Source organism: Hyaena hyaena, unplaced genomic scaffold (genome assembly GCF_003009895.1).
Source record: "Hyaena hyaena isolate Hyena2069 unplaced genomic scaffold, ASM300989v1 scaffold_432, whole genome shotgun sequence".
Lineage (NCBI taxonomy): Eukaryota > Metazoa > Chordata > Mammalia > Carnivora > Hyaenidae > Hyaena > Hyaena hyaena.
The window spans coordinates 428,164-440,358 of record NW_024081063.1 but is presented as its reverse complement, the minus strand read 5'-3'; the positions used below and the strand labels follow the sequence as shown (position 1 = coordinate 440,358).

The 12,195-nt window shown below is 41.4% G+C and overlaps 1 protein-coding gene across 5 annotated transcripts in view; it reads right to left on the bottom strand.

Annotated features, from left to right (window-relative positions):
• Positions 1-11,675, bottom strand: part of SLC41A2 (solute carrier family 41 member 2) — a 127,760-nt gene extending 116,085 nt beyond the window's left edge. For 2 of the 5 annotated variants that reach the window (XR_005531856.1, XM_039252903.1), the window contains exon 1: positions 11,058-11,268. The gene's annotated coding sequence lies outside the window, so the exon portion shown is untranslated. Of the gene's footprint in view, positions 1-5,765; positions 5,812-11,057; positions 11,269-11,653 lie in introns of those variants that run through there. The other 3 variants (XM_039252905.1, XM_039252904.1, XM_039252906.1) reach the window with 3 other exon arrangements.
• Between the last annotated feature and the right edge of the window lie 520 nt (positions 11,676-12,195).

The following is a 12,195-nucleotide window of genomic DNA, read 5'->3' as shown; positions in this document are numbered from 1 at the left end:
GTCTCTGACCCTCCCCTGCTCATGCTGTCTCTCTCTCTCTCTCTCTCAGAAATAAATTTTAGGAAAAAAAAATGAATGCTTCCAGAATTTTAAGGTACAGAAAGGATGCCAATGTTCAGAAGTTTAAAAGAAAAAAAATCCTATTTTTAAGAACAGAGAAAGGAAGAAAGGAAGCTAATGTGTCAAAATTGAAAAGAAAAAAACTTTCTTTTTAAGAAAAAGGAAAGAAAAAAATGATTTGCCACACGTAAAGCAGCATTTTTCTTCTACATTTCAAGACCAGGAATGTCCCATAATTTTCACAGTATCTTACTGCAACAATTTACTTAAAGCACTTCTATTCGTCCACAGCTCCTCCATCCCCAACCCCCACCCTGGGATCTCAGAGATGAAGCAGCGCACTGAGGGGCAGACCACATTAAATTACAGTACCTTCCAAAGTGATGAAATAGCACAGCTCCCACACAGGGGGCTTCCTCGGGTGGCAGCCTAACACCACCTTCCCTCGCTGGGACACCCGCACAAGGGCGCCGCCCGGGAGATGAAGCTCATCTTCTACCTTCCCAGGCTGTGCTTTCCGGTAAGAGTGCTCTCTGGTACATAGTGCTATAAAGTCAGTTCAAGTGCACAGACTCAGTACAAGGGACGATACGCAGATGACGTAAACTACAGGTACACAGTGTTGTTACTCAATTATCTTGGCAGCAAAGTGAAACAATGGACTAACTCAGTATCTTTACTCCCTGCAATCAAATCTCTTCTCCACCCATTGGTCAGGGCTGTGCACCTTTTATTCAAATACCAGTTGGGGGGGAGGAAAAGGTGGGAGAGGCTTTCAGTCCAACTTGAAGTTCAAGTGAACTATACTCAAAGCCACCTAAAAACCAGCCTAGTTCATGATGGTCTTTGCTCATAAAAATGCCTTGACTCTCCTTCCTTCTTTCTCAGCTCATTTGAAACTGTACCACCTCTAATTCCCACTAGCATAGAAGGATTTTTTAAATTATTTTTCTTTTTTGGTCTTCAGTGCAAAAAACAAAAAGCAAGTACACAAAAATTGTTTATTCTGGAAACCCATCATTCCAAGATAATCACTGATAACATATTGGTATATATAACTTTACTATATTTTTTCTGTATATGTGTTCAAAATAAAAATAGGCTTATATTGTACATATTATTTTACATCCTGCTTTTTGCACTTCATAAAATATCCCCTCAAATTTCCTTATCAATATTATTCTACAAAGTTACTATTAATGCTTACTTAGAATTTCCTCTTTATAAAATTCCTAGGAGCTCTAAAATTGCTTTTCTTCCTACTTCTCTCTCTCTCTACTTATTGCCCAATAAGAACAGCACAACCAGAAAGCAACAACCTTCATGTAATGAATATATCCTACTAAACAATGCCAGATAGCTGACATGCAGCTGCATTCATTTCCCATGGCCATGATTTCATTTATACTTGTTAGGTAATTGTGGATGAATAGCTGCGTGTACCCCTAGGCTCCAAACCAGGGCCAGACTACCACCAAGTCTATGGCGGGTCTCCCTCACAATCCATCACATAAAATTCAAAATGATAGTAACTCTAGGGATGCCTAGGTGGCTTAGTTGGTTAAGCGTCTGACTCTTGATCTCAGTTCAGGTCTTTTTCTCAGGGTTGGAAGTTCAAGCCCTGTGTTGGGCTCTATACTAGGCATGAAGACTACAAAAAAAAAAAAAAAAAAAAGACCCCAAAAAAAGTAAGAGTCACAAAGAGGTATGATTTTTCCCAAGACTACCTCACTGTTTCTTTAAAAATTAAAAAACATTAATTTTTTTTCTCGCTCTTGGTACTTCCTTGCTAATGCTCAAACACAATCTCAGGCAGCCCAGGAAGCACTGCTCCCAGGGTTGAGAAAGGGTTAAGTTTTATTCTAAAGAGTAATCGTATTTAAAATTCAGATTATAAAATCTATTCACAAAATCCCATACCTGAGTATACAGATTTCAGTCAAGTACATTTTGAAAAGGAGAGAATATTAGCTGCCCATTCAGAGTTGTAGACCTGACATAGAATGAGTGGCAAATGCTCTGTGCTGTGTTTGAAACTGTACAAAGCCTACCGAGGTATTTACTATGCTTTCATTAAACAGATTAATCAATAACAGGACTTGCACGGAGTGATTTTATGAGGAAATTTCAAGTGACTCATTTAGCAAATCTCCACACTTCAATTAAGAGAGAGGAGTTTCTTTCAAAAACTTAAATGTCAAGAAGTGTCCACAAGCTAATGATATTGACAGTACTTAAGTTAAACTGCTTTGTTTTAAATCCTCACTTTGACTAGCTGTGGGATCTATGCCTCTGTATCTCCATTTCCACATGAAAAAAACCTCCCTAATTTGGTGTTCATAAAGGTTAAATGACTTAGTACATGTAAAATGCTTACATCAGTGTACTGAGCCTTCACAATATGTTTAGCTAATTATCATCATTATGCATCATTATTTTTATACATTTTTATAAAAGATTCAAAACCTAATAGTTCACCTCTTTCTTCCCTTACTAGGAAAAATACTATACCATACAATCACAAAAACATTATATATATAATAATAATATATATAATAATATATTATAAGCCAGGGGTTCAACATGTTATACATAATACACATTATAATATATAATATTAAATATTACACATATGATATATATGTAATATGTTGAACCCAGGGCTTATAATTTTCAGGTTAAACTGTCTCGTTCCAATTTTCTCTAAAAAAAAAAAAATCAACTGAGGTTTAATATTTATCTTTTATACAACTTATCCAATCTCGCTTTTAATTAAACTGCCAGCATGTTATAAAGAGTTGCTTTATGCTGACCAGTTTGTACATACACTAAACAGTACATGTACTGAACAATACGGGTCTTCAGGAAACCACTAATTTAAAAGAAAAAAAGAAAATGAAAGCTCAACTAGGAAGTGGCCCTAATACTATTGTTAAGTTTACACATCATATCTGATGTATTTTTCATTTTTAAAAAGACATCTAAATAACATTGCTACAATTTACAAGTAAAACAGATTACCTTAAACCACACCATGAGGTTTATTCTGAACTGAAGAACTAAGTCTACTCAACCAGAACATGGAGCACTAGTAAGACAGAATCCATCACGAGTTTGCCTGGGGTTATTCTGAAACCTTCTAACCTGCGAATGCTAGAGTATAAGAGTTTTCTGCTTTAAAAAAAAAAAAAAAAAGGAAAATTCTAATGTTATTAAAAATTCTTTGTTAATTATTTATCTAAAAACAGAGAGGAAAGTGGCAGAAATTGTGAAGAAAATAGCACACAGCACTCTGGACTCTCACCTAGTCTTTCCTAAAAATCTGGGAGGCAGACATGTTCATACACTGCAATTTGGGAAACTGAGTCTTGAAGAGGTGAAGTAATATGCCCAAGCTGTACAGTTAGTAAGATAAAGATACAGGACTTGAATTCATGACTTTCTGACCAACCAGCTAACGACAAGGAAGATGCTGCAGGCATTCTGTGTGTCATGACCCTTCTACACCAGAGAAAGGGGTCTCCAGCGACAAGGATTACAGAACCAAGACCCTTCCAACACTCATTCTCACCTCTGCTCGTGCTCAACACTGGAATCCAGTAAATTGGATTCAAGTTTTTTGGTTGCTTTTTTTTTTTTTAACACAGTTGGTTGCTCAAGAATAAACACAGCTCCTTCTGAAGTCTCATCCTGAATTCACAGGTGAATTCTCTGCATTTTCTTCTATTACTCAATTAATAAATTAACAAGTATTTACTGAGGACGCAGAGATGTAGCTGTACCATAAATTGCCCCTTTCTAAGCCCCATATAAAACTATAGAAAAGGAAAAGACCACTTCTATCTTTAGTAGTACCTGCCTCCCCCAAATGCTCTTACTTTGCAAAACATTATTGCCCTTATTTACACAAAGGTCATCCTTTACTAGTTTATGAGCTTTTGATACAAAATTCTGCATATTTACTATTCAATATTAGTCAAAATGTAGGTGTTCACTAAATACATGTTGAAGGAAGGAGTAAACAAAACAATGGTGAGCAGAACCTTAAAGACCCAGTAAGATTTAGGGGTGCCTGCATGGCTCAGTCAATTGAGGGTCTGACTTCGGCTCATGTCATGATCTCACAGATTGTGAGTTTGAGCCCCACTTCGGGCTCTGCGCTGATAGATCAGAGTGTAGAGCCTGCTTTGGATTATATCTCCTTCTCTCTCTGCCCCTTCCCTGCTCATACTGTCTCTCTCTCTCTCCCTCTCAAAATAAACAAACATAATAATAAAAACAATTTAAAGAACAGTAAAGATTTAGAGAGATGGGGAAAAAGTGGGAGTTGGGGGAGAGTACATTCTAACAAGGCAACTGGTTACCATCCAGAAAACTGCTGGGGAAAATAGGTCTTTGTAGAACATTCATGTCACCAGGTAACAAAATGGTGAGCTGGGTAAGATCTGGAATTCCTGAGTAAGGGTCCTTAGGACTTCATTTTCTTATCTATCTATCTATTTATAGCAAGCAGGAGAGAGGGCAGAGAGAGAGAGAGAAAATCCCAAGTGGGCTCCACCTCCATGCCCAGTGCAGAGCCCAATGTGGGGCTTGTTGATTCCCTGACCTGGGATCATGACTAGAGCTGAAACCAAGAGTCAGATACTCAACCGACTGAGCCACCTAGATGCCCCTAAACATTTGTTTTTAATGCAGAGCAATTATTTGTTTAAGTTAAACCCTACGTGAAATCCCTATATGTAAAACCGGAACAAGCAAAACGGTACAGAGTGAAGTACTCTGGTTCCCATCCACTAGGTCTCCACCTACCTAACTTGGGAAGATCCAGAAGCCCCTCATGAGAGCACAGTTCGAAAACCACTGGGTTAAAAAAAGGTCTGGCAGGGCAGATACCAAAGTGCTCAGAGTATTTACTTCTAAAGAACCAAGTGGGTCTAGGTTGTGGGGTAGGGTAAGGAAGGACTTGAAATACCATTTTCACCTTTTAAATCCTGTATATTTTTATATTATTTGTACCTTTGCTTATATTGAGCACTTTAAGTTTGTTTCTTTATTTTGAGAGAAAGAGCAGGAATGAGTGTGAGCAGAGAAGGGGCAGACAGGAGGAGAGACAGAATCCGGAGCAGGCTCTGCACTGTCAGCACGGAGCTTGACTAGGGGCTTGATCTCACAACCATGAGATCATGACCCAAGCCAAAATCAAGAGTTGGACCCTTAACTGACTGAGCTACCCAGGCACCCTTATTGAGCACTTTTTATTTTTTTTAATTTAAAAAGTAATAAATAAGAAACCATTCCTCTAAATAAGCACTTTTAATGATTACATTTCAAATGCAGTGCCACATTGTAAGGAATCATTCCCCTATAGCAGGGCATTTTCGTGACTAAACTACATGGCACCGAAAATGAACATCTTGGTGAATAATTTCCCACATTTAGAATGATTTCCTGAGGACAATTTTATACAAGTTAGCAGTTTCAATTTAGGTTCTACAATGCACTGCTTAAAATAGGACTCTGTAGAACATAAAAATATAAAATTCAGTAAGTATTTTTAAAAAAAGCCATCCCATATTAGCAAAATTAGATTCCAGCACTCATGTTTAAGCTACATAAAATCTAATTTACAAAACTAATTAGCCAAGTTTCCACATCTCAAAAGTATATTAAAGAGAAATTTGAATCAGAACTTGAAATCTCTCTACCTTTCATGAATTTTTCATAACTTCTCTTGCCACTTATCAAAACCATACACTTAAAGAATTTTGCCTTCACAGTTGGGTTTCACAATCTAATTCTGTGAAGTCACAGTACTGTGACAGTACAATCATTCTCTGGCAACAAATTGATATCATTAAATTCTTATTTGTAAGTTCTTTGGGTATATGGATATTCTATTTTTACTTCTTCTAAGACCAAAATTTATTCTCTGTTGCCTCTCCACTAAGCTCATATGATTGATACATTTTAATCTCATTTATTCTCTTTGTTCCTAACCATCTTTATAAAAATGCCTTTTGGTGAGTGCTCCGAAAATGCCCATCCAAACAAAATATAAATGACTCCTAGATTGCCTCCTCTTATGAGTAATCTGTCATTGCTCTGTATTCCTTGGGAAGAAAAACTCACAAATCAGAAAGTCTGTTGTTCTTTTTCTTCTCTCTACTACTGCTTGAGAATAACATTAGAGTACTTTTTGTTAAATATTATCTTTTAAATAAATCAATATGATTCTATCACTAACATGAGTCCAAATGAGAAAACAATAATTGGGGTTTTCTTTTGGGGGGGGAGGAGAGAGAGAGAGAGGCAGAAGGCGAGAGAATCATACGCATACGGCTCAATCCCACAACCCTGGGATCATGACCTGAGCTGAAACCAAGAGTTGGAACACCTACCAACTGATCCACCCCAGGCACCCCCCAAAAAAAGAATTTCTAATAAAACCTTTATCTTTTTCCAAAAGCAAGTATTATTAGAAACATCAAGGTCATTTCTACTACCATCTAACAGTTCTAATAGACAGGATATTTAGACTCTATCAACAAAGATTTGCTTAATCCCTACTGGGTACCAAGCACTAAGCTAAATGCCAGAGGTTCAATATGAGACAAATCTTTTCATAGGTACAAAGGCACTTAGGCAGACAATAAATCTTTATGAAATGGGAAGTTCCAGTGGAAGAAAGATTCTTTAGAAAAATTAGATTAGAACCAACTTTGGAATACCTGTAACACTGAGCCAAGGAATTTGTGGTTTGTATTTGCGTAGGGAAAGACCAGGCACTCAAAGGTACCTTTGGAAAATATTAATCTAATCAAGCCCTTATTGAAACTTTTCAGTGGCTTCTCATTTCTCTAAAATGAATCCAAATTCTTTAATAAGGTTAACTTAATCCTGTATAATCATTCCCACCCACCTAAGACCTTTGTCTGTGGTCACACAAGGCTTTTTGTCTGTTTCCTCTAATGCAGAGATTTTCAAACTTTATAAATTGCAATCTAGTAACTATGTGTAACGCATTTTCTTTTTTCAAAGATGCAGATCACAATCTACTAAATCACAATCGTAAAACAAGTTAGGACATAGACTTAATAATCTATACATTCAACCACACAATGAAATGATCACCCACTTAAAAACTCTTCCAAGGAAAACATGTCCTCAGCTCCAATTTTATAAGTGATTAAGTTCCTAGGCTACTTTACAAAACGCAAGAGGACTGCTGCTTATTTTCCCAATGACAGCAGAACCTTCTCTCTTCTGAGTAGGAGATAATAGGATTGAAGGGGGCATTGAACAGACACTTTTTTTCTTACCCTGGCAGCAATTCCTCTGAGAAAGTGATTTACCTAAGGGTTAAAATAAGACTAAAGTTCAATATTCCAGACAGGCTCCACCCCCAAGCTCTCACTGCCTCTCTTGAACTTGGATGCCTTCAAGGAAAGTTTCCTTTTCAATTCCAACTCCTAGAAGGTAAACTTCCTGATTCAGGACTTTCCCTCCCTGCAGGTGAGACCTGTATCTTATTAGGTGCTACAGTTTCCTCCAGGTAGGTAAATTAAGAAGGAACAGAGAAAGCAGGGATCTAAACTAAGTTCTCCAGAAATAACAAATTATTTTCACGGTATTTTAATCTTCATCTGGTTTCTTGACTCTGATCTCAAGAAATCAGAATCTGGAGAGAGAAAGGGTGTAACCGGCACACTGAAAACCTTACACATGAACAATAGTCATTGCAGTCTGACTTCTGGGTCCTAGGAAGAGAGTAGCATGGAGAAGGAAGGTGGGGAAAAGAGGAAGAGGAATGGAATGAAGGAGAAGAAAGTTCTTCCACGTATCCTATTTAAAATTTCTCTTGGGCAAAAGGGTCTAGATATATTGAATCTATCTTCATGCCCTACAACCTTCCCTTACAAATTCTCATTCTTGCCTTTCTTTACTCTTCTTCCAGACCCCTAATGCTGTCCAAAGATCTCCATTTTGAACATCCACACTTTTAGAAATACAGCAAGTTTTACCAAACCTGCAAAATGTTCCATGATCTCATACGACTTTCCTATCCTTCTTCAAGTCAAAATTCCCATTTCCTCAGTGCAGCTGATCAAGGAGAAAGCAATCTGAATAAATGCACTCACATTAAAATAGAATAACTGACTGGCAGTCCTCGCCATTGGACCCTACTGGAGATACATATGTTTTATTATTTTTTATATATTTTTTAAAACACATACATTATTTTTCAGCTATAGAAATATAACTACAATAATCTCAGAAAAGATGAGAGGTGCCTAAAAGTCCACCATAAAGGAAGCAGGTCTGCCCTGACCACCATTTCCCAGGGATCATGGCCTCAGATTGTTCCCACTTCTCATTGTCCTTGACTCTCAGTTCTTGATAAGTGACACTAAAACTCCAGAGCACAGAGAAGGCCAACTTGGAAAACATTTGGAGCCTTGGGACATTTACGTACCTTGGGTGAGTCAGGAACAATTAGTTTGGATGGGTGATATTTTCTTTCTTTTTTTTAATCTGTTTTTTTTTTTTTTTTAATTAACGCTCCTTCATTTTTGAGAGATGGAGAAAGACAGAGCATGAGTAGGAGAGAGTCAGCGAAAGAGGGAGACACAGAATCCAAAGCAGGCTCTGGGCTCTGAGCTAGCTGTCAGCATAGAACCCGACGCGGGGCTCGAACCCACAGACAGCAAGATCATGATCTGAGCCGAAGTCAAACGCTTAACTGACTGAGCCACCCAGGTGCCCCAAGGATGGGTGATACTTTCAATATATTTGATAATCATTTCATTAGCTAAAACAAAAACATACACTGGGTTATACATTGAAATTATTCATTCTAAGGAAGTCAATGAGACAGAAAAAGGTTAAATACTGTTTCCATTGTTTTCTAATTTAGTAGGTGAAAAGCAGGATTGGGTTCCTCTTCATACTTTTAATCAGCTGCTTATCCATTAATTCCACTAGGGAATCTTTAATTTTATGTTCTATAACATTTCTGAAATTTGGAAGTATATTTTTGAACAGTCACATTAGGGTTAATAGGAAAATGAGCCTCAACTCCTGAGAGACAGGTGCCATTTCTTTTCCTGTGGTTTTTGCTACAAAAGAACTGAAGCTAATGCTAAATTTGTGTGTTCTCAGAAATTAACCACAAAACAAGCATAACTGTGTTCATTCAGCTGTAAGTGGCTCTTAACTTCAGCACCATCAGAAATATTTATTTGCCCCCCACAGATGAACATAACTGTAATAAAACTACACAATCTTAGTAAAATAAGACCTTCCACTTTGCCTGAGCAGGTAAGTATATGAAATTTTAACTGAATAATTGGTGTTTGCCATTTTTTTAATTAGTTTGTTTACCTAGCCACCAAGCCAAGTTATCTGCAATTACGGTGACAACTGGGACTTTTTTCAAACCAAGCAAAGACTATATGAAAACACCAACTGTGTGCAGTCTCTCTTGCAGCTTTTCTCAAGATACCAGAAAGGGAAACAGGCAGTAAGGCACTCAAGAATCGAAAGGTAGGGCATTCTGAAAAAACATAAATGACACTTGCTCAGCTTCCCCCACGTAGAAACACTATGTTGCTTGCTATCAGGTTGGTTGGCTTTTTTAGACAGTACTGGCCCCCAAACCTAAAATTCTGACCACAAATGAACCATACAAGAGTAAAAAGACAAATACCCAACATGTAAGAAAAAAGACAACCCAATTAAAACATAGCAAAGAATACGAAGAGACATTTCTCCAAAGAAGCCAGACGAACAGCAAACAAGCACGTGAAAACATGCTAAACATGACTGGTCATTAGGTCAATGCAAATCAATATCACTTGCCACCCACTAGAATGGCTATAATAAAAACTACCTAATAGGCAATAACAGGTGTTGGAGAATATGTGGGGGAAACTGAAACCCTCATACACTGTTGGGCAGGACTGTAAAAGGATGAAGCTACTATGGAAACCTCTGGCAGTTCCTCAAAAAGCTAATCATATATACACCCAAGAAAAATGAGAGCATATGCACACAAATGTTCATAGCAGCATTATTCACAATGGTCAAAAAGTGGAAACATCCTTAATGTCCATGAAGTGATGAATGGATAAACAATATTTGAAACTATGATATGCCAATACAACGGAATAGTATCCAGCCATGAAAAAGAATACTGACACTCACTACAAAATGGATGAACCTTGACAACATTCTGCTATGAGAAAGAAGCCAGACACAAAAAGCCACCTATTGTATGATTCCAGTCATACGAAATTTCCAGAATAGGCAAATCCATAGAGAAAGGAAGTAGATTAGTGGTTGCCAGAGGGTGGGCTAAGGGAGAAATGAGAAATAGCTGTTAATGGGTCAAAGGGTTTCATTTTGAGATGATGCTAATGTTCAGGATAGTGGTGACAGTTGTAAAACTTTGTGTAAAGGCCTCACTTTTAAAAGGATGAATTTTACGGTGTGTGCAGTATATCTCAATTTAAAAAAAAACCCAAGTCCTCATTTACAGAGAGATGACATGTAATAGTCATGTAAATGGTAAATACATAACCACAAACGAACATATAATCTCTCAGTGTAGACGCACGCCTGGGGGGTTTTAACTGAGATCTATGTATTTCACTTACATAAAGAAAAGAATCAAAGAGGGCGGTGACACAGAGCAACAGCCGAGCCCTGAAGCAGCGGAGCCGGGGGTGCCCCGAGCCCGCCTGGCGGCGTCCGCATCCCGGCGCGCCTCCCGCCCCATCGCTCAGCCACCACCCGCTGCCGGGCCCAGCGGCCGGGGCTCGGGGCCGCCCGCCCACCCGCCGCTGCCGGCAGCCGGCGCCCAGGACCAGCCTGCGGTCCCGCCCGAGGCGGGGCAGGCGCGGGGGCCCGAGGCGGTGGGGGGGTGGGGGACACGGCCGCTCGCCCCCGCCCCCGCCGCAGGGTCCCGAGCCCGGGCCCGCCCCACCTCCCTCCAGTACCTGGGATGCGCCCGAACCCGGCGCGGCGGCCAAAGCCCAGACTTCCCCTCCATTATCACCTGCCCGGGAGCGCGGCCGAGCCGGCCGGTGTCCTTAAGGAGAGGGCACCCAGCCTCTGAGACGCGACCGAGGCGCCCGGGGCGGGGGACAGAAGGAGCATTCACCTAGTCCCCCGGCCGCGGCTGCTTCCTGCCCGCGCGCCTCCTCGCGCCCTCAGCTGCCCGGCGCTGACAGCCCGGGAGCCGGCGCCCGCCGCCCGCTCGCTCCCCGCCCCCGCGCGGCCGCCCCGCGCACGCGCAGCCGCGCCGCCGCCCCAGGGGAAGCGAGCGCCTGGTGATGTGGCCGCGGGGGCGGCGGCCCGGAGCGCGAGCGCCGCCCCTCCCGGACCCCCCCTTAGCCCCCCCGCACCCCCCAGCCCCCTGGAAGCCGCGGGTCCCGGGCGGGAGAGGGGAAGAGCACGGGGTGGGGCGTTTCGGGGAACCCTACCCGGGAGAGAAGGGCTGTGGCCTTTCGGGAACCCCCTCCATCCCCGCAGACCCACGCCCATGTGCATCGCCAGCGGCTCCTGGGTCCGAACCCCCGAATCTGTGACTCACGATTTCTGTTCTCAGACCAGGGGCCTCCCGGTGGCTGGGTTCGTGTTTCCTTCTCGCAGACTGGAATGGAAACCAAAGCGAATGTAACTCTGGGCTCGCCTTCCCGCAGAGCGGCGCCGCAGGGGCCGAGCCGAAGCCGAGGTCCGAGAGGGAAGGGGGTGGACCCGTAAGGGGACTGGATTCAGGGCGGCTCCCAGCACCCTCCCCGTGGGAGAGAGGTCTAGAAGCAAAGGGCACGGGCGCGGTGGAGGTGGCCGGGATACCGAGACTCGGCAAGTTGGCCACCATCTAGGTAAAAGTGACCCAAGTTTGCCGTGTAAACCGAGAACTCTTATCTAACAACTAGTGAGCACCTTTTGTGTAGGCCTCAGGTATTGGCCTGTGCCCGGGGGACGTTCCAGTGAGCAAAACAAAGGTGTCAGTCCTCAGGCTCTTGTTCTGAAAGGCTGTCATTTTAAAAATGACACAGCTCGTGGCACTCATTTTCTCAAAGTTTCCACCAACTCTAAGTCACACCCGTGATTTAGTAGCAGCTTTTCAGG